At 47.5% G+C, this 27221-nt stretch overlaps 1 protein-coding gene across 9 annotated transcripts in view; it reads right to left on the bottom strand.

The window, feature by feature from the left end:
- LOC111245819 (adhesion G protein-coupled receptor L1-like) overlaps window positions 1-27221 on the bottom strand; it is a 327353-nt gene that overhangs the window by 216182 nt on the left and 83950 nt on the right. For 2 of the 9 annotated variants that reach the window (XM_086980768.1, XM_086980770.1), the window contains exon 1: window positions 19521-19793. The exons of 4 other annotated variants lie outside the window; for them this stretch is intronic. The gene's annotated coding sequence lies outside the window, so the exon portion shown is untranslated. Of the gene's footprint in view, window positions 1-1726; window positions 7528-12156; window positions 12663-19520; window positions 19794-27221 lie in introns of those variants that run through there. 3 more of the 9 variants (XM_086980764.1, XM_086980769.1, XM_086980767.1) reach the window with 2 other exon arrangements.

Here is a 27221-nt window from a genome sequence, read left to right as displayed (position 1 = left end):
ATTCAGCGCTAAAACCGAGACCGTCTAGCGGCGGCGGCCTCAGTGACGTGCTGGGCAAAAGTGGGCCCACGTAATATAGGAATCACAGAAATTGTACCATACGATATTGTTCAGAACGAAAAAGCTCTTGTTTACTTCAATGAACGTCACCAGGAGTTTGCCGATAAACTGAAGCTAGAGGTATGGCTTACATTCCTGAAACGGAATATTTGTGAGCCATACGACAGGGGAGAGGCTTCGGCGTACCGCATCAGGCATAGCGCAGTGGCTGCAGTACGAACATAACAACCCTTTTTGTTTGTGGCCACTTCGGTTTGTTTCTACGAAACTATGCTAACACCTTTTCCCATAGCACGCTTCCTTGGCTCTATCCCTGTTGAGCTTATGCTTTTACATACCCCGTAGTGCCCAGTATTCGACAGTGGGGAACACTGGAAATTGTTGGCGGGATGATTACAACGTTCCCAGCCAGTCTGCGATTCGAGCACAGCAGCAGGAATGTTTGTCGGAGAAGCAGTAAGGAAAAGTTGCTTTCCTATCCTGCTAAAAGCTTAAAGGGCGCACTTCACAAAGTCTTATATTATGAACACCCATCTTATGGACAAGCGCGCCATTCTCTCCTCTATCGCCTCAAGCCTGCGGGACGGGGTAGCAGAAACCAGGGCATCACACTGCTACCCACAATAATAGTACCTGAAGCAATTGGGATACGGGCCAAACGCGGCCGGTACGTTGTTTTTGCGACCTCGCCGTTGTATTACTTGTTTTATCTGTGTCAGCAGCAGCAGTGAGATATCCAAGTAACCGAGTATGTGTCTGCTCGAAGCAGCTTCTGTCGCAGTTTGAGTTTCACCCGAGAGTGCAATAGAGCCTGTAGTGGGAGAGAAGTTACAAGAAATACAAAATAGTACTCGGCTCTGTTACTGGCCACGCCGCTACCCCTCGTCAGCGCTTCTCGGGGTCTTTGCGAAAGACGCCACACAGTGCCAGATCCTCTATTTTTCTCTTTTGTGTCCCTGCACAACTATACCAGAGCATGGCTGTTTCATTTGTATCTCTTTCTGACGATTTTTCCCCGATCAACAACACCCAGAACCGCTCGGACTTCCTGCATGTGGTGGCCCATAGGCTTAGTCACCCTGATAGTGGAACGACTGCCCGTCACGATTCCATGTTCGTTCTATTCAACTCTAAGGAAAAACTGACTGAGAGGAAGGAGTGAAAGGAATAAGGTAGGCGGCATGCCACTAGAAACAGTTATAGTATCGTCATAGTATGGCGGCAATGGTGGCATCAACAGCAGCCAACACTCCTAGATTGACTCAGACGGTAAGCTTGAATTATGACAATAAAATAATTCGTTCTGCACTGCGTGACCCATAGGCCATATAATCCTGTTCGAGTACAGCATTCAGGTTTACGCAGGCTGACGCCAGGCTGAGCTAGCATCTTTGAACATTTCCAGCATGTTAGAGAGTCAAGTGAGCGGTAATGGCAGCGGCAGCACCAACATGAGGAGACGAGCGTATTTAAGCCCAACGACTCGATAGTATCGTTGCGAAACTTTGTTTCAGATTGTACCTATCCAAGTGTACGTTGCAATGGAGCAATAGACTAGGGCTGTCTATCCGTCGTATGCTGTGACTATCCCTCGTCAGTGTATCTCGTTATGTTATGACGTGACATCAATTTCGTTCTCGTCAAGCGTGTTTTACGCGCTACTTACCGTCAAGCAACGTTCGTTATCCTCAGTTGTGGACCCCTGTTCACCGTTATGTATCCATATATAGTATTATATGTAATGCATCTACACAGAGTGAACTTTTCAAACAGCCGCGTATCGTATCCGAGTAACTGGGTTGTAGTATACCGATGTTACAACAGCGCACGATCACGGTACGGTGACTCTCCTGTGATCAATGACGATACTAATTCAGTCGCCGAACAAACTAACAAAAGGGTATCGGCAGTTATAAAATCACCATTCCAATTGGCTAGAACGAGATTCGAGCTGCGGCCGTATAACACCAGCATAATCACGGGGGTGAAACAGCATTCACCCTTCGATACACACCACAATACCACTTCACATTATTCCTGTCTTCCGCAAACGTATCCAGTGATCGTACAATCCGGACAATCTGTTAGACTCATATATCGTTTAATACAAACGATATGACTTAATTAACCAAAGTTTTCCGTGATACCATATCCCGATCTACAAATCACCCACTCATACAATTGCACGTCAATAGCATCAGCAGCAGTTTAAATTGCACACGATTTCTCCTTTGCTAAACGTAGGACATCTTGTCGTTTACTTTTCGCCCTAACATTAAAGCACCTTAGACATACCATGCCGCTAAGCAGCTGAACAACAAACCAATTTACGCGTAAAACAATTCCAACTTGATATATTGATGAACGAAAGCGAATGATCTGCCCTGGAAGCATTTGTAGTCGGGGCACAGCAATCGATTCGGACGCCACAGATCACTCACTCATTCGCTCGCTCGTCACTTACTCACTCAATCATGCGTATGCCCCACAAAAATGGGCTGGCCACCTTTCGAACCGACGACTGCAACAGCTTCGAATACGGTTACTACCCAACTCGGTGGCTTCTTTAGGCTTTCTGTTTGTACTTACAACCACTTCGGTTAGTCGGTGGCAATGATGATGGTGCTTCTGCCTGAGCTGACGTCACGGCGCGCCCTTTCCCATTCATCGGGGGTACCAATAAACAACAGCGCCGGCGAAGATCCAGCAGCAGCTAGTAAACCAGGCAGTAATTCAACATACACACAGCAGTAACACAACAGCACCACCCCAGCGAGGTTTTCCGCTTCGAGTAGCCGAGTCGAAACGGATCGAGTTGATCTGTAGCCGGCTACATGCGTTTTTCATTGCAACCGTGTATAGGGTCCGCCTCGGCTGCCGCTGCTGCTGCTGTTACTTCGTCGTCGCAGTCGCCTTTGTCCTTGTTGTCCTTGTCGTTTTCGTCGCTGATTCGGCCTCTATCTAGGAGGAATGGATCGAAACAAACGGAATGAAACGATAGGTCCAAGCCAATCTTACGCCGGCGATCAGCAGCGGCAGCGGCACCCTAAGCTTCGTCGTTCTCCTTTTGCGTCTTTTCGCTACCTCGCTTCATTGCTGAAGGGCGAGCGCGCACAGGTTTCTTTCGCTCGTTTGCTAGTTGCTTGATGTCGCCCGTTCATTTCCTCGATTTCCTTTCGTTTCGTCTTTGAAAAGCGAGCAAGCGACCGAACGGACAAGCAAGCAGGTGAGTAAGCGAACAAGCGGCAATTGGCAGAACATGTCGTTGTCGGGTCGACAGCAGCGGCATCCGTCGTTCTCTCACTTTGTATCAATGTTCCCTCTACGCTACTGCTCAGTCGTCTCGGTTTAGTTAAGGCTCTTGGACACTCACTGCTATCTTCCACTTGCTCGCGGTCTCATCTTCTCTCACCCTGTGCCCCTGCTTTGTGCGCATCTTCTAAACCTCCATGAAGAGAGGAAGAACGACGAAGACGAAAATATCGTTTTCTTTCTTTCGTCTGTATCCCCCCAAATTACACCAGGTCCATTCGTCCTCTGCTCGTTCGTGGGTACAGACCGCGGCGGCAGCAGCGCCACTATTATCAGCACGCAGTATAGCATAAGCATCGAAAAACGACGACGCCATCAATATGGCGGCGACTCAGGTTCAGCCAATCTTCTCCTGGACTGACTTGGGACTTGGAGAGATAAAGTGAAGCAACCAGGGGCCGTAAGCGTCTGCATCGCTCGATTGGTCCTGCTGCACGGCCGGCCCTAAGTGCTATGTATTGTGTCGGCCAAAGGTGATCCGGGCGCAGACTGGACAACAGATATCCGCAACCCGCAGACCGCATACGCCACATTAACTTCGGGAATGCAGCGAGTCGAAAAATAACTCAAAAGAGTCTAACCATTACTGCTTCTGCTATTAAACGCTGGCAAAACAGAAATCGTAATGAGGGATGATTGTGTATATATACAAACGCGATATCAATATGAACGCGAACCCATATGTGCAGTGCCAAAAATTTGTTTCCCTCTATAAAAATTCAAGTTACGAAAAAGCTAGCTCGTCGGGCGTAACGTCAACAGTCGACCAACTGATTCACTGGCACTAGTTCATTTAAAATAATATGTTGCTCAATTATGATACCTAATGGATCTCGGCTTTTAGCTTCCACTTCTCCACTCGTCGAATGGCCCCAGGCCGCAACAGGAGATATGATATTATGGTCAGGCGAATGGTGTCATATATTTTGTTGTACCTGACCGCGTCGCGTTCGTCCAAATACTGCCTGCTGCTTAGACTGATGTAGTGAACCCTATTGTCTAAGCTTGAATCCGTAGGATAAAGGTGCCACCCTGCCGGCTGTGACATCGTAGCATAAACAGGGCGGCAGCAGTAAGAGCCTTAAACTTATCAGAAGTCTTATCAAGATTGGATAATCTAAGTCGAAATTCATAATAATAATCCTAATAACTTTATTGAGCCACAGCAAAGCTAGTGCTCGTCGAGCGTCTAATGATACGATCGCAGTCTCATGTGGTGGCCTGATCTGGGAAGAACGGAGCTAAGTTACAGTAATATTAGAGGGCTGGTGGGCCGCAAAGTGGGCACTGTATATGAGTTAAGAGAAATTACTGTCCAGAAAGTGGCGGTGATGCAATAAACCGCATCATCTACCGCCTCCATTTTGGCAAAAGATTCGGGGAGGTTTGGGGGGTTATTATACTCTTATAAGGCGCTGAACGAACCTTTCGGCCACAGACATACGGTGATATACATACACATATATGGCACATAATACTGCAGAAGTGCAGTTTCACAAATGTAAGCGTTGTTGCCTTTCACATTGATGCAGTTGCGCCATACATAATATACGAGCTGGTGCCTTAACACCCTGTCGTTAGGTGATCCTCAAACATCACTACAAGGACCGACGGGAGAAAAATTATCTCATAAGCAATACTTGCAGCAAATATGCTTGCAGTAGTAGGAAAAGTTCGAAGCGTTCGCATTTATAGACCACAAATTCCCGTATAAAGATATGCGCTTCTGGTTAGTGGACGTCAAATCAGAGTTATCTTCTCAAACGACCGCTTTGGGGATGGATCGTCTCCAATTTACACAGTTTCATAGAAGCTAACAGCGATGCCATCGAAACCGCATAGATAGATAGAATTGATTCGGCATTTGCATGGACGAACGAAAAGCGTCTCTTTCTCGCGCTCTTTCGCTCCGTTTCCAGAGTTTGGGGTTGCTGTGAAATCGAATCTTGCGCGTAGCCCTACTGCCTGATAATCGGCCAATATCTTCCGATGAAAACATCACGGTTGTGGATATCCAGGATCCCCTAAACTTACCGAATGGGCAGTGCTTCACATCAACGGTCACTGCTTCGGGTGAAGATCCCCCATTGTTAGCTTGACCGCGAACAGAAGCAGAACCGGTAGCAGTGGTTCGTTGATAGCGGTTTTCACAAGCAAGTTCGATCTAATCGACGCTTTCGCTTTTCCTCTCCTTCTGTTCTAATGAGACGTAGTAGCTGCAGGCTTTACAAAATGCGTGCTCCCGTGTCGCTTCCCCGACCTTGTTGTGCGCAACGTTTAGCGGTTTCTATTCTATCACTAAATGGAGCGCGTTGAGATTTCGGGCTAGTGTTCATGTCTCTCTCTCTCTCTCTCTCTCTCTCTCTCTCTCTCTCTCTCTCTCTCTCTCTCTCCTCTCTCTCCACCTATTTTATTTAGGCAGCTACTGGTAGTGCTTCTGAAGATCAGGCTTTAAGCGATGCAGCTGATCTCTTTCGTAGTCGAATTGTGAATACCTATTTAGTTGGGCTGACCATTGAACTATAAGAAGTTTCATAGTTCGTCGTAGCCGCAAGATAACCATAGCGCATCTTTCAATAATGCCAACCCAACACTTAATTCGGCGTAAGTTATGGGAGTTAGTCCGAGATTGTCCTTAGTTTCAATCTTTTCTGCCTGGTTGGTTGGGATAGATTTGGTATCTTTTTGGTTTGCTAACTGTTGTTAGTTAATACGTTCATAGTTCTGATGCATTTGGGAGTGCTGTCTACAGAACACTAGTAGATGACGACAAAGCCACAATAGGATCACATGTTCGCTGCCGTTTGGCACAGTGCAGAAGACACAAAGCAGTGAAGCAACAATAAAGCTTGAGCTTGGTTGCCGTCGCCGGTACTACTACCGTCGTGTCCGTGAGGTAGGTGAAAAGACATAAAAGCAAGTCCATCGGTCTGGCCGCTTCTGCTACACTTCAATCCGTCATTCGATATAAAAAGCATGCGAGCCCACGACATGGCGACCAAAACGGTAAGACGGCCCCGGCCCAATGAACAAGCAAGCAGGTCACCGCTGTCGTTGTTCGTTCTGCGCCATGTAGTACGTACAACGACCGGATGCCAAACCTTCCTCGAGCTTCTTCCGCTCAGGGCCTCGTCCAATAGCAGCAGGGCAAGCAGTCAACAGTATTCATCTAAAATTAAATTCCTAAAGGATTGAGCTCCCCACAATGAATGCAGATGAACTCACCCATAGACACGCATATTTGGCTAAGAACTTTGACATTATCATATATATATATAAGCAAGCGAAGCTAGGTGGCATACCTAGTCCGCAGTGTCAAGGCGGAGCTGACATGAAGTGGGTGTTAGCTTCTTCTACGAAATGGTTATAGGAAGGCTATTGGAAGGTGAGCACAGCGAGATCAAGTGTCGGCAGAGTGGCGAGGAAACGCTACACAGGCCTCCATGCCAAGTCGAGGTATTTCGGTGGACCTGTTTGTCCCCCTTTCATTGGCAAGCTGCTTCCTGCCGCCCAAATTTTCCCGGCAAACTGATCGCCCTCCGACCAAAGGACCCATGTCGCCGCGTCGGCCGTTTGCGGCTGCTGAACGAAAGATCAAGGAGGACACAAGCAAGGCGGTGACCTGCGTATTCTTCGCCAGTACGACTGCTAGTGTATCTTCCCGCAGCACTAATCGGCTAAGCCTAACAGCGGCTGCCCTCCGTACCTAAGTAGTGCTAGCAGCAGACAACCGACCGCTAGGCAGAGGAATGCCGCCCACCTTGGTCTTTCGTTGCCGCCTCAACTGTTCCGGATTGCTTTGGTCACGCATCTCGAACAATGGTCTCGACGGTCTCAAACGACCAGGCATTCGCTATCGCCGCTACCCGTGTCCAACACGATCTCACAACCAAGCTACCCACTCAAGCAGCAGAGCACCCCGGAGTCGGCAGACGCTGCTCCCTGCTGAAGGTTCACCTGAGACTCTTTTCTGCCACCGTCTTTTTCTCTCGTATAGCCATGAACATCCCCAGAATGCCCCAATTCACTCCCTACCTAAGGTAAGTAGGAACGGGGAGAAGGTCAGCGTAAGCTGGACGCCATAGACATCGAGCGCGAGCCGTCACAGTCCTTGTCCTAATACAACACTGTAGCAGACTCAAGTGTGCCACAGCCGTAAGAGACCGAGGCAGCGCGTACTGTCAGGCCTTGGTTGGTCATCGCTAAGGGCATCCGTCGTATAAGCCGCTGGCTACATGTAGTTGCTGTTAGTCGTCTCTAGTTCGCATAGCCGTTGCTTTCGAACTGGTCCTAGTTCTAGACGTCGTTCGTTTATCCATCGGCGCATGTGAGTCAACCAGCCCACCGGCCGCCCAGCTATTGCCACTCCTGACCACTCTATTTTAGCCAGTCAGGATCAAAGAGACGGGAAAAAAGGAAAGGGGAAAAGCACAGGAGGTAAGATAACTGCATGATTTGCTGTGACTGAGCGCCCGGAACGGAACGCAAGTGCTCGTTTATGTGTCTATGTCCACCTAAGTCACTAATAGTGGTACATCTATTATGACCTTCCCTGGGGATGAATACTGCTCGGTAAGAGGTGGCCAACCTAACTGTCTAAGCCAAACGAGTTACTTGGCTGTGGTGCTTACGCGCAGGAAGGACGACAGTTACAACGAAGACGGCAGCTTGAATTCAGCTGGGCAGGTAGCAAACTAGCGACATTTCAAGCACACGGCCGTAGCGAGAACAGCAACGGCAGCGATAGGCTACTCAGGTCAGCCATGCTGCCAGGCAAGGAGAACAGCAGCAGAAGCAGCAAAAATGTAATACCTCAACTTCTTTGTCTAGTAGGTCGACAAGATGAGAGGTTCGAGAGGGGCGTAGGACGTAAAACAGGCTGCACACGACCACCGACTAGATAGCATCGCGTATTCGCTCCGCAGTACGAAACATGTCCGAGGATACGACAGAAGTTGTTTCACGCTAGCCAAGGTGAAGATAGAAAAAATACTGAAGATACTAAGCACTTGCTAACATATGAAACCATACGAGCAATAGGGTGCGAAACATACAAGATGCAGCGAAAGAGGTCCAGGAAAAAAGGATTAAACAGACAGAGTTACACATAGAACTAACACGGTTGCTTTTACGCCATTTCTCCAAAGTTCTAGTAGTTGCTGTCGATAACCGTTAGGCAATGAACGCTACGAACTTAACCAAAGCCACGGGACGAAAGACAAACCGACGAAAGATCTGTGCAGTAACCCAACGGTTGTCAGCGACGCTGTATCGAACAAACTCGGCTAGCAGCGAAATGGAAGAAAGCAGACGAAGAAATCGGCAGGTAGAGCATCAAGATTAGGTAAGGCAGTACTTTAACAAAATGACCTGGCTGTATGAAAGACGAATAAGAAAAGGGCAAGTAGAGTGGCCAGCTTTGCCCCCAGCTGTTGCTGGTTGAACCGTGTGATGGAATCGGCAGTGGCGATCAACCCAATGCTGGATTCCGCCTGAACTGCAGGTACCATCATCCCTGAGTGGCTTTTGTGTTGTGTTGGTATAAATAGACATGTTCGTGTACGCGTGTCTATAGATACGAGCTAGTGGTTTTGTCGTTGGCTCCTATTCGTCTGTGAAACAGACAGATAGAGACAGCTAGGTTGAACTAAATGTTCGGTCGGAGGGACGGACAGGCAGACGGTCGTTCGAATGCTGGGGATATGGGAGATGATATCGACGAGGCCATCGTGACTTAGCCGTCATCTTCACTTAGGCCCCTTCTGCGCCAACCTTTGCTTTGGCTCGTCCGTTGGTTAGCTTCCTTGCTTTCTTGTTCTGCTTACTTCGATGCGTCGGCAGTGGCAACAGCAGCAGCAATAGCCACTGTTGGCATTGCATTGCATCACCACACCGATTAACCAACAGACGACAGGGCATCGCATCACCAGCGTATCGAACAGTGAGTGCTCGAGCGGGGAGTGGTGAAAGAAAAAACAGCAGCTTCTCCATCATCAACTTCCGTGGGCGATCCAATTTAGCGTCGACACCATAGGACAAAGCTGGTGAGAGCGTGCTGACGCGCTAGATCAATAACAGCATAGCACAGCATTTCTGTAAGAAGGTAACAACATCAGGACCAGGAAAGGCCATAAGCACTTAAAGCAGAGAACCCACCAAGTGATAAGGGCTGAGAGCAAGAAGGAGTACCTCCATAAATAAAATACCCTACTGCCGTAGCTACTGCTTCAACACAGTCTTGCATTAGCTTTAGAGCTGACGGCGTTTTACCAGACAGATAATAGTAATACCTTAACTGCCAAGCTGACCCCCTTTATGGGTACTGCACCACATTCGGGTGTGCGAAGAGTCCAGATTTAAGCCGATCTTCACATGAGAACGCATCTTGAAGCTAGCTTGCCCAATTCTGAACTTGCTCACCGATTACCCTCCTAAATAGGTAACGACCGTGCAAATAATTACGAAATTACAGTTAGCATCATCGTGATGCTACTTCGCAGGCCTCCTCTCAGCCGTGTAGCTCCGTTAGTTGCTTTGGCGAGTTCTATTGTGTCTGTACGCAGAAGCTTTAGTGTTCAAAAACACAGTTAGCGACGAAGTGACGAACAAATCCATGCTCTTCTATATTTAAAAAAAAAATCATCCGTTTCAGTAGCGATAGTAAATATGTACTCTTCTTCCTTTAGCGTGTGGCGCACCGCTTCTGTTGGATGCACAGAATCTGATATTTGCCTTAACTGCAAAGTAGGATACGCTCCGAATTTGCTGTTGCCAAGTCATCTGCCCTGCCTGTCGCGTTCCCGGTTACAAATTTTTAACAGTTAAATATGAAATACGCTGGAGGCACCCATGGCGTTAAGCACAGTGATGATGATGATGTAGAGGACAAATGCAATACCTTTCAAGACAGTGGTCAACATGAGCAGTCTCATCCGTGCTTGTTTCAGGGCACATTTTAGTTACTTTGATTACTATTAAAAGCTTGACAATAGTTTACACTGTAAATTTACGCTATTTAGTAGCTTGGATCAGCTGTATCCAGTATTCGCTTATTTCGGGGTAGAAATTGCCACGTTGCCTCGAAGAAGGATATTTGTTGAAACATGGCAAGCTATCCAAATTGCCGGCTGTCAACAGTGCCACGTCCGATTCATCACAGCCGGGACCTTTGCCGAAACGGAGACGATCGCAGCCATAACAAACAAGACCCCAAAGGTGTAGACCTACCACGGTCGATCCGAATAGAAGCATTTAATCCCCCTAACTTTATATGGCACCTATCATCGCCCGTTTGAGATTGAGTTTACCCAAAAATCTCGCCCATTTCCGTCTGCTTAGTTACGAAAGTAATTGAAAATAGTTTTCGTTACCGTTTCTGTTAATGCAGTCCATTAACATTGTATTGTACTAGCGCTTGCAGTAGGCTGCTTGGTTGAACAAGCACATATTACGGACAACGCGATTGGCAGACTAAAATCGAAGTCATCACCTGCCTCACTCGTCCGGCTCAGTCGGCTTTACCTCGCTTCCTCATTAACACGACTAAGGCCTATACCGAATATGTGGAGCTTACCAATCAGCCACCTCGTCCGCCTCAAATGCAGCACATATCGACCGCAAAGAGCTCATCAACGACAATCCAAGGTGACGAATGAGAAAGCCTGCCATCAGTAACTTGATGGATTGCTCGTTTTTAATGTATAAATAGGTTTTGTATTTGTTCGTATCTCACTTCATTGCGGGAGCCATTCTAGCATAGTTCTTACGTAGATCCTAAGTGGTCTGCAGCAAAGGCAAATAGATCGGCCACGCTTATTTTTCTCTGCTAGCTTCCTTTTAGATTCGTCCCCGATCGAGCGTGTCTTGCCAGTCCAGATCCCTGCTTCTGTGCGCACGTGTGCGTTTCTTAGCAACTTTCTGTGAGCACGTTATAGCTATTCCCAGTTAAGGGTCGCGACGACAGATGCCGCCGCCGCCGCCGCTGCTGCTATAGTTATAATCGCTATTGCCACTGTGACCATGATGATGTGGTTAACTACCATAACGAGCGACGTAGGCCGATTGTTTCTATTCTATACGATATCAAAGCAAGCCGGCCGGCCGGCTGGTACACACTGCACCAGACTGCAATGCAGAATCGAGTCGACACATGAGGAAGGCGGCACGAGCAATGGCACTCTTTGGCTAAATGAGCTATTCTTCCTTTATAGAGCATGCGTTCATGCAAACCCGCTTACTCGTCAGACACAGATGGCGGCGTCATGTCACACAGCAGAACAGACATGCCTAGAGATGCGTTTGCCAATACTAAAACATGGCGTAGAACGGTGATTATTTCTGTAGATAATAGAAGAAACTGAAGACTGCCCATTGTTAGCTCGCTAGCGGTAACGGCAATTAGTAGCAACTGCAGTGACAGAACGCGATTCATCACGATGTTAAGTGCTAGGCACACATCATCAGTCCATATCTGTATTTATGGCGAAGAAACATATATATACGAGGAGCAACGCTGACTGTGGTCATGATGCCGAGGTGGCCTGTGAGCGGTATCGAGGACTGGTCCTTCTCGTCAAATGTATAAGGGTACGAGTAACTGTGCATGTACCACACTACGGGAAAGACCCCTCCCTGTCCTCCTTGGCGTTTGCTGTCGTCCGACTAAATGCTTCTGATGTGCCCACGCTCGCATGTTCCGACGCATCATATACTGCTTCGAAACTCGATGCAACAGTAAGCCATTCCACTCACACAGGATATAGGGGTCTTTAGAACGCCACTTACCGCTGCTGCCGGCAGAGCTTGACGCCCCTTTTTTCGAGTTTTTGCTGTGGCCGTTGCGCCGCCTCGCTTTGAGCTTCCTTTCTCGCTAGTTCGGTGCGAATCATTAACTCGAAATGCGGGGCACAACCGCCAACGGTATGACCGACGATGGAACTGGCGCACTGCTACCAATTACTTGATTGTCACACTGCCTCTGCTGGTAATGATTCGTACACGGGCATCAACATGGACAGTTGTTTCCAGCAGTAGCGGAAATGGCTGCACATACACAGATCCCATTGGTTCGCCTTCCATAAAATAACTAGTCAAGTCCACAGACGCCCCCTCTTCACCTTTGTATTTTCGTTTCTTATTCTGTGAGCGAACTTGTTTTATCGTTTGGACCAGACCACAAGCAATAATTAGACATCCAACGAGCTGCGTTATGTATAGGTATTGTAGGTAACTAACCACTCCAGCCATGATCAGGCAGGCGAGATCGCCTAAAAAACAAAGTAGCAGCTTAAGATAGACGGTTTATCTATCGATAGTATCTGGAGAATGAGCAAATAATTCGAGTAGAGCACAGGCAACAGGTGAGAGCATAGACGAGACGCGAACGTAGCAGATGTAACGAAGATAACTAAGATCGAGCCGTACTCGCTTTTGCGGCTCCTGGGACCAAAATGGAGCAGGCAAGAGACAAACAGCGTTATTCTCTGACTGCAGTGTATATAGGCAAAGATACGCTGTTGGACCCGTTATAAGACGATGTGAGCTACTGCTTCTCGCTTACGAAAACTACGCAGCGAATAATTTTAAAATTTGCGCGCTTTATTCAGACTTTAGCTTTTTTAGGCTTTTAGCAGACGAACATTTCGCTGTTAAGACACGTGAAACCGTTCGAAATAGTAGGTCGAACAGGTCCGCGCAAAAATCCTATACAGTAAGTAAGGTAAGCTAGCTCGGACGAAACTTCATGTATCCGGTAGTTCAAATATGAACTTCTACAAAAAACACTGTTAACAATTAGTTCATGCACATATTTATATATGTGAATGTATAATATGCAATACGTTTTGCAATTACCGATGCATGAAGCCGATTTAGAAAACATTCATTAGTGACGACTACTTATTGCCCACAACCAAAAACGCATCCAAAATGTAATCAACCATACGGATGCGTTGGTAAGTGCTATCTCGGAAGTTATTTGTTTACTTGAGTGACCGCTCGACAAGGTCGAAGGCTGCCGATGAAGCGAAGGCCATCAAGGAGATTCACGGGCGGATATTTGATTGGTATGGAGAAAATTAGCAAGTAAGAGAACAGCAGGGACTTAGAGTTTAACTCGCCGCCAAAGGAAAACCAACATCGTGATCTCCCGTTACTTAGCGAGCGAGCCCCTATTCGCTTGTTCGGTCTGGCTGACATCCACAATAGCTGACTCGATCACCGATGATTTCTATTGAAGCCTCTGTGTGTTCTTCTCTATTGACTATCGACGGCTAGGGGCTTCTGACGGAGACAGTTCGACGGGCAAATTCCGACAGTGAACGGTCAGTTCGTCGGGTCATGTCTCTCTCACCCGGTGCTTCTACAATCCGAATCGCTATCGTTGCCCCTCTCTTGCCAACAAAGCTCCCTATTATTAGCGTTTACAGACGAATAGACAATAAAGCGGATCGTTACTGTTTCTTCTTTTTCTCGTTCGAGTATAATAATAGCAGCGGTAGTCGACCAAATAGACGCCAGACGATGGTCATGTTCTTCGCTTGGTGGAGAATTATGTGGACTGCAGGAAAACGGACGGAAAAAGAAGCCATAAATGAAATCTGATTTGCGACAGGCCAGGAGGCTAGGATATGGTCTGGGCTTGATCATCGGATAGGCAAAGGAATAAGACCCAAATAAGAATGAAAAAATAATTTTTTCCTTAATCCTGCAATTATGCTTACCGGAATGGTTACTACCATTCGGACGTCGAGCCTCCGACCTTGCCTTTACTTTCTTCATCCTAAATACAATTGCCAGCTACGTGCTGTATCTCTGCAAAGCACTGCTGCGGACGCTGTCTTACAAAGTGTCTTGTGCTTCTTCCCAAAGTATCACACGTACCACTCTATAACAGTATCGTTAGTACTACTCACGCTAGCACACTAATATAACTCTATTATTAACCCAGTTATGCAGAGGTTGTTGTGTACTGTTTATGCAAATCGAAAGACAACTGAAGGATACAATCAAACAAGATCACTTGTAAACTCCTGTGAAGTTAAGTGAATCCGCGGTAATAAATAGCTGATTGAAAATAAAGATAACTTTAATAGCATAGAGTATGAAATTGCTATACTAGAGCAAACAAAAGCTATACGAAACAAATGAATAAAAACCCCGATTTTCCGAAATTTCGTTTATTAATTTTATAGAAATCATTAACGTTTTACCTATGGACTATTACATTATAGGAGTACTCCTTTTATCTGCTTGCCGTTACAGAATTGACAGTGGCCTCAATCAAACCCTCGTGTAACACAAGAAGCATTTGCACCCCGTGCAGACCACTCTCGTGCAGAGCGATGTTCGAGAGATTCATCTGGTGGATGAAAAAGGATCGACGAAGCGTAAAGATACTTCTGCCTATTGCATCGCGATGGTAGTAAACGTACCATATGCGAACATTCGATCAGAGACGCCACCAACGATGCAGCTATACCTCCTACATTCCTTCTCCAGGTCGCATTAACTAGAAAACACTGTTGGACAACAGGCCTCTATCCATCAGACGAGTGGCGAAGTAAATAGCCTTATTTCGTTACTTTCGCCATTATTATGACGGCAGAAGCAAGTCAAGTACTAGTAAGCGATGCCTCCAGTAAGCGACTGAAAGTGCTCGCCGCGCAAACGGATTGCCCCGGGTGCTACCTTCACTCACGGACAGCCTTCACCTCTGTGGTCTCTTATAGACTTTTATTGAGCTAAACGATCTAGTTACATTTCACTTGATCTAGGTGTTGCGAATGGGCTCGACCACAGCACACATATAAGCCCAGAAACGCATTTATCGCCCTTATCTACTCTGAGAACACACAGTTTATTCAAAAATGGAGCGTGAGAGAAGACAGACCCAAACAAAATAAATACTTGTTATTACCCCAAGCTGGACGGTCTCGCTCCAACTCGGCCTGCATTCGTGGAGTAAGCGTGCCCTCAAGCATCGCTGTTGCCATCATTAGCGATTATCGATTTATATATATATATATATATGTACTATAGTCTTATTGTGGTTGTGGTTATTGTCGCCCCTTTCACCATGTCCTTATAGTTTCTCTTTTGTCTATAATTGCACTATAGCGGCGCTTTCTAATGCATAGCGCGAATCGACTATGTACGAACGCGCCACTTTACGTAACAATATTAACCGTCGTGGACAATGTACTTTCTTCAGATGGAGATCGACTCTATCAGAGGCAATTGGTGACGGTTGTTGTAGTAGCAGAAACTACGGTTCGCTTATGTATGCCATACTCTGCTGGTACAACCACTATGACGTACTTGTTTGCTGTTCCTGTTAGCCAATGCCTAGAAGCCAGTCAATGACTGCAGTGGTCGTCGTCATATAGAGGGAAAAGGGGTCTTCCGCTAAGCCATGCGAACAGCACCCAGCCTGCGGCTACCGTAGATCTTCGCAAACTGCTGCTCCTTGTGGCACTCGGCACCCGAACTCTCACCGAAACGCAACACAGGACAAACACTCTCCGTTATATCCCACTATTCTGTTCTGTCGTTCGTTCCACACTGACATTGCCCTTTCCGTAGCCACTGATCCCGTTGTTTCCCGCAGTTTTGCCGCTTTCTTCCTCATTTTCCTCATTCGGCACTCGTTGCCATCCGTCCCATCGCTCTCTGGCCTCTTGCCCGTTATCCTGTCACTTAAGTGGAACATCCGACAGCGACGTTCCATAGAGATTGCTTACTTCAGCGGCCAGTTGTGGCCGTTGCCGCAGCAGGAGAAACAAGATAGAACGCAAAATAGATGGGGTAACAAACAACAAGGGGTTGGCGATGGGAGGCAGAAACGTACATACTCGTCCCGCCGGCCGCTACTACACGTAAGCAAAAGCAGCAATAATACTACGACTGTCCCTACTACTAGTTACAGACCGATTGACTCGACCGTCGCTGACTACTACGCTCTAGTATACTATTGGAAATAGCAGCGGAAGAAGTAGCAGCAGTAACGGTACGACGGCGAGAAAACGTATGTCCGTCCGCGTGTTCATCTTAACGACACCCAACCCCATTGAATCAGGTGCCGTTGCCTTCGCCGCCGCTGCCGATGGGAGTTGTAGAAAAGCCTCGTGGGGACTCAGGAGCTCGTGAAAGGAATAAGTGGGTAATGTGGCCCTGGTAGAAAGGTAGTGTACCGTACAATACTGAGAACGAAGAAACGTGTAGTGACAGAAACTTTTTCGCTCGAGCGCCTCCGCAATCAGTGTGTCTGTGTATGTGTGTGTGCCTGAAAAACGACCGACCAGTAAAAGTTGAGGGAAGAAACATTACAAGAAAAGCTTGAATCCTCAATGTTGTCGAGTGCCAGTCGGCCAAAGCCGAAATACACTCGAATATAGGATATTCCTGCACACTCGTTTTAAAGCCAATGACTGCCATGTGTAGTAAATGAGCACAGGAACGTTCGTTGCATACGAAAAGTACTGCGTACGTTCGCCGTGTATTTGTCAACGGACGAGAGAATGTAGAGAACGTCTTTCGAATGTCATTATTCATCGTGGTCGCGCTGTCGCTACACGGATGCTTTTCGTTCAGTTTTGTCTGCACGAACGAGTGATGGTCTATGGGCAAGCTTATGGCAGCAGTGACAGCAGATTAGTTCGCTTCTGTTCTAGCCTAGAATTGGCCAGTACTGCCGGTACTGACATGGCTGACTCGCTTTGATGAATTATTCTGCCGTCTTCTTTCTTCCAGTAAATCGTGGTAGCATCACAGACTCTACTGGCACCACTACAGCACGATTTGCCCACAACTGGTAACCCAACTGCAAGTTACTTGCTAGTGAGCAATGGAGCCGCACAAATACATGTACCGACCCAATCGAGTTATCAGCATTGTATATTATAAACGCGCGTTATGCGTCAAGAGCAATACACATAGACGTTATATGTTGCCTCGACGTTGCTATTCAAGATGCTGCAGCCTATCCCCGATTCGATACTGGTTTACGTGCTGATATATCGGGCCACTATACTTGTCCGCCTTCTCCTCTGCCTGCTTGGCTTTTTTCTTTTCGCAATTCGCTTCTCATAAACTCACCCCACATGACCACTGACCCCTTCGTACATCGCCAATAGTGGTATCAGAGCTGCTGGTGGAGGCAGCTGCCGCAGCAGCTGCGATCCAACACATCAGGCCTGGGAGTTTAGCCAAATCACTCGAGCGCCAGTATGTCATACCACCTCTCAATGTTTCGCCCCGGCCTATGTCCATCGGTCCAGCCGGCGTATTGGTGGGCCGACTAACGGTACTACGAAGCGTCTGTTCTATCTTTCATTCGGTCTTCCGATCAGCTCTATTCCTTTCGGGTGCTACCGAAGCTGCATCTCAGTCAATATGGATAGAGGTTGCTAGACAACGACAGTACTGCTACGTCCGATATAATAAGTAGTCAGTTAGTAACGGCAATTGTGCTGCTAATAGTAGTGGTAGAAACAAGCTCAGCCGGCGACCCCTGTTATGAACACATACTCCCTTGTAAGTAGGCACACAACTTGTACAAGCGGCGGCGGCGGCTATGCTGGCCTGGCCAAATAACACCAAACATTCAAAAGGCCTAGTAATTGTGGTAGAACTAGCGATTCGCGACAAAAGCAGTACATCATCGTCTATAAAGTTTCGTTGGCCCAAAAGCGCTACTGCCAACAAACGGACAACGTTCACCAAATTATAACATTGCTTCTGAAACTACAGCATCGGAATAGCGTTAGAAAAGTAATATTGTAGTATTTAGTAGTTGCTGTAGATGTCGCCGGGGCCGTCTTCGTCTCCTTCTTACGGCCGCGTTACGGTCGTCGTCAGTGACGGCTATCCTAATCTGCCCGGGGGCAATTTTGATGAACAGGCCAAAGAGCCGAGCCAGCTAACCCGTCGATGTTGACCTCTGTCCTCTGTCACGGTCGATTCTGTCTTGTTATATAAGTTCTGTAGTGTTGTACTATGCCATCTATAGAGTTGTTAAGTGGAAAGGTTTGTACCTGGCCAAACCCAGACCGTCTCTCGCTCCCCGATAACCAGACCTGTTGAATCACCGTCGTTTTTAGTGTGAACGTGTATTGACACGACGCCAACGCCGTCGATTCCGTGCAGTAACCACAGGCCACAGGCATAACCAACAAAGGCAGCAGAAGTAACAGCACAAAGAAGCCTATCGTTTACTAAGCCGCGCACAGGCTGTCTGATTCTGGGTTTTATGAAGCTTTCTGGTGAATGCTTGACGAGCAAAGCCTGTTTACCAGCGAAGCTGCTTGCCTGTTGCCTTGCCGCCTACCACCAGTAGCAGGCCCCAAAAGATTGTTCCATGACCCAGCAGACTCGAAGCCACGACCCATGTCCAGGAAGACAGACAATGGTCGCATATTAATCACAATTGATTGTACGTCCGTCATAAAAGGTAGGCAAGCGCGCAATGATCCACCAGACACTGTCGATGTTATTTTCTGCGACGCTATTTCTTTCCCTAGCCCCCGCTCCGTATACTTAGCACACTCCTACAAGGCTGGCTTACCCTCCACCGCTGATCTTTCGCCCTATATTACACTGGCGCACGTGCTGTATGCTAATTTGCAGTGATGAACAAGCACTGCTTACGAAAATCTATATTTTGCAACGATATCAATGGACGTGCTTGGTCGCGCTGTCCTCTCAATGAATACCGTCATATTGTTATGCGGTTACGGCGATTACCTAATACCATAATGGATATATGAACAGCTTAGTCAAAAACTTTACTATTAAACATAGTAGTCTTAGGTGTAGCGAAGGCCTAAAACAAGCATTTTGAGAGAAGAAGTATGCCCCACGTTTTGTCGAGTTCAGGTGTACACGAGAAGATAGTCTGGTATCACGCCCAGTATTAATTAACTTGCCCCGCGTATAATACCAAGCAAAACAAATAGACAGTCTATTTGCAACGTATGCATTGATCATCGGCAGTACGTCAATGTTTGCATTGATTATATGGACGTTTACGTAGTTGTCGTACCAGAAGTTATTATAATAGGCAGTATGCAACTTTATACGAATCCCGTCTGTCCGATACCTACGAGTAGAAGGGTAGCCAGGGGTAGCCATATTCGTGTCTATGGGTATACCTTGGGATGAACTGATGGCAGGCTGATGCTATACTTGAAGCAGCTGCTCCTGCCATATCTAAGATGGCGAAACACATCAACAGCTTCGGTGGTCAGGCAAACGAATCAACAACAGGCCACTGTAGTGGGTGCATGCACTGTCCTATCTTTGGCTAAGAAAGAGGGGCAGCAGCGATCATCACGGTTATGATCACAGCCATCTGCCGGTGAGCGTCTCCGTACTCTTATCCTTCTCTGTTTCATTGGAAACAACAGCACTACGGACAATGATACTTACCTGCAAAGAATAAGAGCGAACTATGGTTAGTACTGCCATTTCTTCAACCCTAACTACTACAACTATATATCTGAACCACCGTTATCCTTGTGACTAAAGCTAGTAGTTTCACTTGGATTGTGACATCCCGTCTCACTGCCGCTGTCCTTTCACCGCAGCTGCTTCTAGCGGCAACGCAATGTTATGAGTGTTGTTTGCGGAATCAACCTTCTCTAGGGATACCATTGACGTTATCATCATAATGATCATCAGCATCGGCCATCACCATTGCGATCAATATGTCTCCGTCCTGCCTGCCTTACCCTGTACTTACACACAAGGACAGACACGGACGCCTACACATGGATAGGTACTGCGGGTCATCAGTAGAAACTGCATCCACATTGAGTTTGCGGTTCACCCGCCACATACGACCGTTGCTGCAAATGGGATCGGGTTTGATATAAAATAACTTGCCATTGAGCTCAGTGTTCGTCTAGAACTACCCACGGTACTGCTTCGACCTACCCACGTTTCTTTCTCCCACTGTATAAGGCTGTGTGTACAATATTTGGCTGAGACTACAGGCTATATATGGAAGGTTAGTCCCTGGGCCGTTTACCAGGGGTAGGCGCCCTTAGGCAGGGTACACATGACGCAGTTTGGTAAGTATTGTGGGTCTTCTTAACCTTTGTAGACCTCGCTTGGCCTGCACTCGCTCAGGGGACTACTACCACATTCTACTACGACTACTATGACTGACACCTCCCCGTCGTGTCTAGTCCCCAATCCACAGCCCGAACTTTGACTCCCTCGAGCCAAAAACCAAGCCTAACACGCACGTAATGAGCCACACCTCACTTCATCTTCCTGCTCCTTCTCCTATTGAGAGCACTCGATAGTAGGGTTTACCAACTTCTCTCAATCAGCCCCTCAAACGGCGCAGGGCAGCTATCCGGATGCTTCGATCGCGTTCAAGGTGACCGAACTCCACCGGCAAAATGCAGGGACTAAGATGAAGCGCCAGCACGAGTGCTGGTGTTTATCCCGGCTGCAAGCGGACAGCGGATAGACGACCGCCATTCGCTATCCACTGCCCGCGATTGATACTCCAGAGAATAGACACTGCAGGCCGACGCGTTCCCCGAAAACCCTCTACTCGTCCACTCGAGGCCGATGATGAGAATATGATCTATGGAAGCGCCGCGGGTGACAATCTCCACTATGACCCTTTACGCTAGATTCTCTTTTTTAAACTCTGTTCAGTCCGAGCTGCCGCCTGGCTCGATCGGCTGGAACAGATATTGAGCAGGTATACTATCGCTTTCATAATAGAAAGATGAGATTGCACCCAAACGTTAAGGCAGATCGTTATAGTTGACTACATCTGATACATGGGATACTATAATACATACGCGCGTTTGCAAACAAGCTCGGGTACGGCTTCGTAATGACATAGCCTAAATGGCAGGTATCCTATATTGCTAGTTCAATGTTTAGAATCGGTCTGCTTTGCCAAAAAAAACAATGAAGCAGTTGTCGTTCCCTATTTATATCGTCCTATTCTTCTTTCCTATTTTCCTCTATTCTATTTTTTGCACATACAGTGCAGGACAGACGTATCACTGCGTGCATATTAACATAATGCATCTTTATTGATTCGTCCTACTCTCGTTATTATCGGCTTACTAATTTTTTCAGCATTGTTGTATTGTATTCATGAAGACGATTATCTGTCGCGTACTGCGTAGCTTTTTCTGCCTCTCTCTCTTTAAACAACCTCTGAAGTATTACTATCGATGAGTCTTCTAAAACCTTCAACGTCGCTACTAACATTAGTTAGCTGCAGGTGTTGAGAAAGCAAGTTGATCTGGTTCAGTAATGTCCAATCAAGGCAACAACTGCTGTTAGTAGATGTCTTCTTTAGCGTTTGCGTCGATTCTTTACCTTATACTTATAAATGTACTACTCGTGTGTATATGTGAGTTTGCTCATCTTCCTTTCAGGCTGTATGTCTGTGCCGCGCGGATGTATGGGAGGATGGCCTAATGCCGACACCATCGCCGGGGGCAAAAGGATCAGATGAGTCATCATCTCATTTGAGCCGCTTCTCAGGATCTTTTGTGGCGCCCTCTTCTTCGGTCCGTCTTCTCCTGCCCCCTGCTTCAGCTAGCTTTTACCTGCTAGCTTGCTTGTCATATCCTTCTAGTCTCCTTCAGTTATGGCATCCGCATAGCCACTCAGCAGACTAGGAGGTTTTCAGAGTAAAGGCGAGGCAGCCTCCTTTTCCTTGTTGCTTCGGAAAGAGCACCTCTCCAGAGGAACCAACGGATGACGATAAGCGTATGACGCGCTGCAGCGGAGCCCAGAGTAATGCTGTTGGTGCGACGATAAATCAACACCCACTCCATAGTCGTCGCCTTAGCCTGCGCTCGCTTGTCCTTGCTTCTCAGGATGAGAGCGCGGTTGCCCATGCAACTCCTGGCCCGTTCTTCTTGCTGCTTTAGCAACCAGTCAAGAATACCAAGCGTCTAACCACGAGGGTTGCTCTTACACAGGATAGATCCACGCGCGTACTAGACTTCTCCGTGAAAGACAGTTGTACTCATAGCCACTCTAGCTGTTACTGCTAGCCAGCTCTAATCTTACTGCTTTTGCTTTGCGCTCGCTAGCTGACCAGTAAAAGTAGAGAGAGAAAAAAACTTGCTTTCCTTAGAAAAGGGCTAGCTAGCTACGCTAGCGTAGCGAGACGTTAGTGCTATTCTGCGGGAATGGTAAGGAGAGGAAGAGGTAAAATAACTTTCCTCTTAGGAGTCTGCCAGCAGCTAAAGTACAACCATTACGACCATCTTTCGACTTTCGGCGCTACCTGCAGTGAGTTAGTGGCTACAAGCGACTCCAGCTGCAGCAGCTAGCTAATGAACAGTAGTTGTTGTAGCTTGCTACGCCATAAGCCTTTGTAGAAAACGCAGTTTGTCGTTTCGCTTCTCTTGCCATCGATGCCGCCTTCACTGCCGTCATGGATAACCATAGCCGCTGTGTAGCAGACATAACATCGCCAGCACAAACAGACAGCATTGCTGTGGTAATATTAGTAAGCCTTAAACCAGCTAACTACGCAAGAACACTCATACATGGGTCTATACGCTTGCACGCAGGTAGGCAGGCAGGACATATCTCGTTTATCTGCTACGTTAGAAGTATCAGGGGCAGGGCACTATGTCTGGCTCTACTCGTTGTCATCCCTCTCCGTTTGCGTGTCTTTCATCCGCACTGTTCGTTAGACATCCCAGTTGCGTCCGTGTCTTCGAGCGCAAAAACGGAAGCGGCAATGGCACTTTAGCGTTTCGAAGGACGGGGCAGCGGCTGTAGTGCATCGCATACGAGCAAGGATGTAAAGAGCAGCAAGCTAAAAACAGCGGCGTCTGTCTCACCAAACGGCGACGGTGTACAGTCGGCTTCCTTTTTTCTTTCTGACGGTAGAGTCAACCGCGGCTACAGGCACAGTAGTAAGGGAACCAGAAGAACAACGCTGTTCTCCGTGACCTCGTAAAAAATTGACCTGCTGGCGCCACCATCACCAACTTCACCATGCTTTTCCCATATCCACTCAGCAAAAGCACGAACGGAGGTTGTAGCTGGTGTTGGCAAAGCGCGAGTCCATTCATCTGCAGTTTCTCTTAGAACCGTTACGGCCTGCCTGCCTGTCGGCCACCCGTCGTTTTCAGCACAGCCCGTAGTTGCCCACGCCCTACCTTCCCTCTCCTACCTTCTCGTTTTCCTTCATTGTTGCTATTGCTTCCAGCATAAGGAACAAAACTGTCGATGTTCCGATGTTGCTTGCCCCATCAGGAAACCAGACGCCCGTCATCTTGCCGACTCCCCCTGTCAGTGTTTGCAGCTTCTGTGGCAGCGGGCTTCCACTATGAGATGGCGCCTTATAATAAACCGAAACCTACAGTGCTGAGGGCGAGATGAGGTAGTCTGGCCCTTTCCGGCTACACTGGTCTCCGACATTTTCTCTTCTGCGCATTTGCCGTCGCCAGATCCCTTGACAGCAACTCGAACGTCTTACACTGCCCAACCTGGTCACCAAATACTCGATGGATAGACGAATGAATCGTGATCTGTCCAGTGAGTCAACCAGGAAGTGATTCGGAAGTGCCAATAATGCTTCTAGTTCCAGTCTCGTCAGCCAAACCAAATCTGCAAAATGGCGGCCTATCTAGTTTAGTGGGCAAAAAAGGTAAGAGCGAGACTGTCTTATATCAGCATTAGCAGCGCAGTCAGAACAACGCATCCAGCGGATGCCCGCTTGCTCTGCAAAGGCGAAAATCGAACGGCTGAATGGACTCGAAGCTCCCACAACTCTGGCGAAAAGCTACGCATCAACCCTGATAGCCACAGTAACAGAGAGAGTTTGACAATCCAAACCACTTAGGTCCACTTCAGCTAGCTACCAGTGCCCTGGTGCTATAGGACCGCGAAAATGGTAGGCATTTTTATCTCTCTCAGCATTGAACGTGCGAGACATAGTTGGGACAAGCTGTCAGTGGAGATTAGACAACATTTTTGAGCAGAACTACATTCTGCGAAGGAAACGGTCGTCACCATGAAAATGATTCAAGAGGATAGGAACACGATCTTGTACTACAGGAATGATTTTTACAGAGAAACAAGTTTAATAGTCTTGTCAGATGTGCTCGATGACATATCAAGATTTCTTTCCGAGATTTCTTTGATAGTGAATTAGGCTAGGTGAGCGACATACGAATAGACCTAGGTCATTTTTCGCCGCCGTTCCTTCTTTCAAACGATACTTAGAATACTGGTGACAAGGGTCCATATTGCCCGCTCTTGACGAAGCGAATATCACATTTCATGACAATCAAACCTAAAATACCTAATAGCTGTGTACGGTACGCCTAGTCGCAGTTGTACACCGTGCTGTGCGCAAGGGCACTGTCAACGCTTTTTGCGACACTCGGGTTGTCGGAATCGTCTCGCTCAATGTCGTTCGCTCTTTATACGTAACTAGGCCGCCATTGTTGACGTGGTGTTCATATAACCGACGTCAAGGGAAAAGGCAACGACGTCATAACTCAATTCAGTGGATCGGCAATTGGGTAGAAGCTACAATCACTAGGAGCAACTATCGAGGCCAGCCCCGGCCGCCAACTGTTCGTGCGGCTGCCTTCCTTCGTCTTGAGCTCAGTTTAACGGCTAACGAGCAAGTGGCTATTAAATCTTGCACGATCGTAACGCCTTTCTTGTCTAGATACACAATATATACATACACATATGCACCCTATAGAGCCATTTAGAAAGAATCAAGTAAGCAAGCAAACAGCGAGAGCGCATGCTACCCTGACCGCCGTCGTCAATCGGCCGGGTACCAGTCTACTTTAAACACTATGTGTCTCGCGATTCTGTTGCAGTGAGGAGTCTGCAGCCTCTATGAACTTGTGTGGCGGCAATCAGCTCGTTTGCACACGCAGAGACATTGCCATAAGCATACATATATATGTATACATTTCGCGTTCACAACTTTAAGGTGACAACACCCCACCAGTCAGAGGTTCTATCTGATGAAGCTGCCAGATATATATAGTAGACTCTGATGGTCTATGCGATGGCTCTCTCATCCGAGTATGGCAATGACTATTGTGTCCTATTGGCTACGCCGCTCGTCAAGAATTCACATGTAGCTCGCCGCTGCTCAGCACGCACAATGCGACACTCGCTTCATTCGGTGACCGTGGCGGGTCGAGCTTACAATGAGGCCCTCGCTCTTTCAATAGCAGGCCTTTGGAGCATCAGCAGCGAGAGCACTGCGAGGAAGGCCTTCGCCTCCTTCAGGACACTGTTCAATGGTGTCGCTTAACAGCGCAACCCAACTATCTCTGGCTCTCTGGCTAACCCGCAGACTCTCGCTGCAAGAACGGACGGCGACCTTCGACGGGCGGTGCACCTCCGTTTTGAGCCAGGGATCGCTCTTGTTGGCGAATGATGTCTCCATTAGTGCGTCTGTCCACCTTTCGACACATGGCGGACAGATAGACGAGAACGCACACACATCGACAAAAAGATACGTTGAGAAGTAGAGGGGGTAGGGAGACAACGAAACGGCAGCCAACCGAGTGCCGGCTAGAAGCAAAGCGTTATTGCGATACTTGGGGTGCGGCCGTTCAAATACCATTGTGTACGTGTCTCGCTACCCATACTGATACCTTTCTATGCCAATCATGCCTTCTATGTGGCGCGAACAACGTGGCGTATTTTGAAAGTACACACATCTTCATACAACAGAGTATATGGCATCGTAAGTGGGGCGCCAGTATGAAAATTCCAAACAACAAACTATCTCACTGCCAATTCCCTTCGAGGAACACCACCAGCGTGATCGTTATTGAGTTGAGAACAGTTATAGCTGTTGAAACTGTTCTAATACCGGTGAACTTTAAAAGTGTCAGATTGATTAACTCCGATTGAATGTTGTGTCCGCGATCGCATCGTTCACTACCTCCTGGTCTCTTTTAGTAGAATTCGATGCAACTACTTCGCCATCTTTTGTTATTTGTACGGACTATCGTGCGGGAGATCTAACCAAAATCGGCAAATCTAAGCACGTGTTGTTTACTGTATGTACGTTCTAATGCAAACAGTATGTCTATTCGTGGAGCTTGCGTGCGCTTATTTACGGTTGATCTTTCTATAATTTTGAGGTAGATTTCAACGCGTTAATGGTTGTCGCTTACAGTTCGTCCCGAATACGACAGCGACATAGCGCGGGCGACACCGGCACCACTAGCAACCCGCGCCGTTGACTCTGCTACGGTGCTTTCTCCTCGAATCATTGAGTTTCATCAACAAACTCCACAGCCCCTTCCCTGTTCTTCTTTTCATTCTATCTTTCGTTTTGGCATCTTGCACAAAAACTTGGCACCCATTACAGTTGACTTCACCAATCCTCGTTTTTTTTTTCTATTCTCAATTTTCTTTTTCGACTTCGTCTTCAACGATCGCGCGGTTGGCGTTAGTGCAGAGGAGGGATTTGCACCGCAGCAGCCGTCGTCACCATCACTGAGGCTGCGTCAGTTCTCCTCTTCAATCCATCTGCTTTTTTTTCGCTGTCTTTTTCTATTTCTCTTTCTCACATTTACTTGCTCGCTTATTCACTATCTCACACTGGTTAGCTTCAGCTAGTTCGTTCATTGCTCCTCTTCTATGTATTTCTCCGTCTTTATACCTCACTTGGTGCCAACCAGTCAGCCGACAGCCCAGCCGATTCATGCAACCGCCATCGAGCTGTTTGGCATCTCACACCATGACCCTGTTCTAATCTCCCGTTTGTTTCCCGTCGAAGTAAGACTTGATATCCGTTCTATGAAACTATCAACTTGCTCACTCAACGCGACCAGCAACCAATCCAGGAGCTAGTACTA

The sequence above is a fragment of the Varroa destructor genome, unplaced genomic scaffold (assembly GCF_002443255.2).
Source record: "Varroa destructor unplaced genomic scaffold, Vdes_3.0 BEIS01000002.1, whole genome shotgun sequence".
Taxonomy (NCBI): domain Eukaryota; kingdom Metazoa; phylum Arthropoda; class Arachnida; order Mesostigmata; family Varroidae; genus Varroa; species Varroa destructor.
The sequence above is the reverse complement of the archived record's forward strand: the minus strand, read 5'-3'. Positions and strand labels throughout refer to the sequence as shown.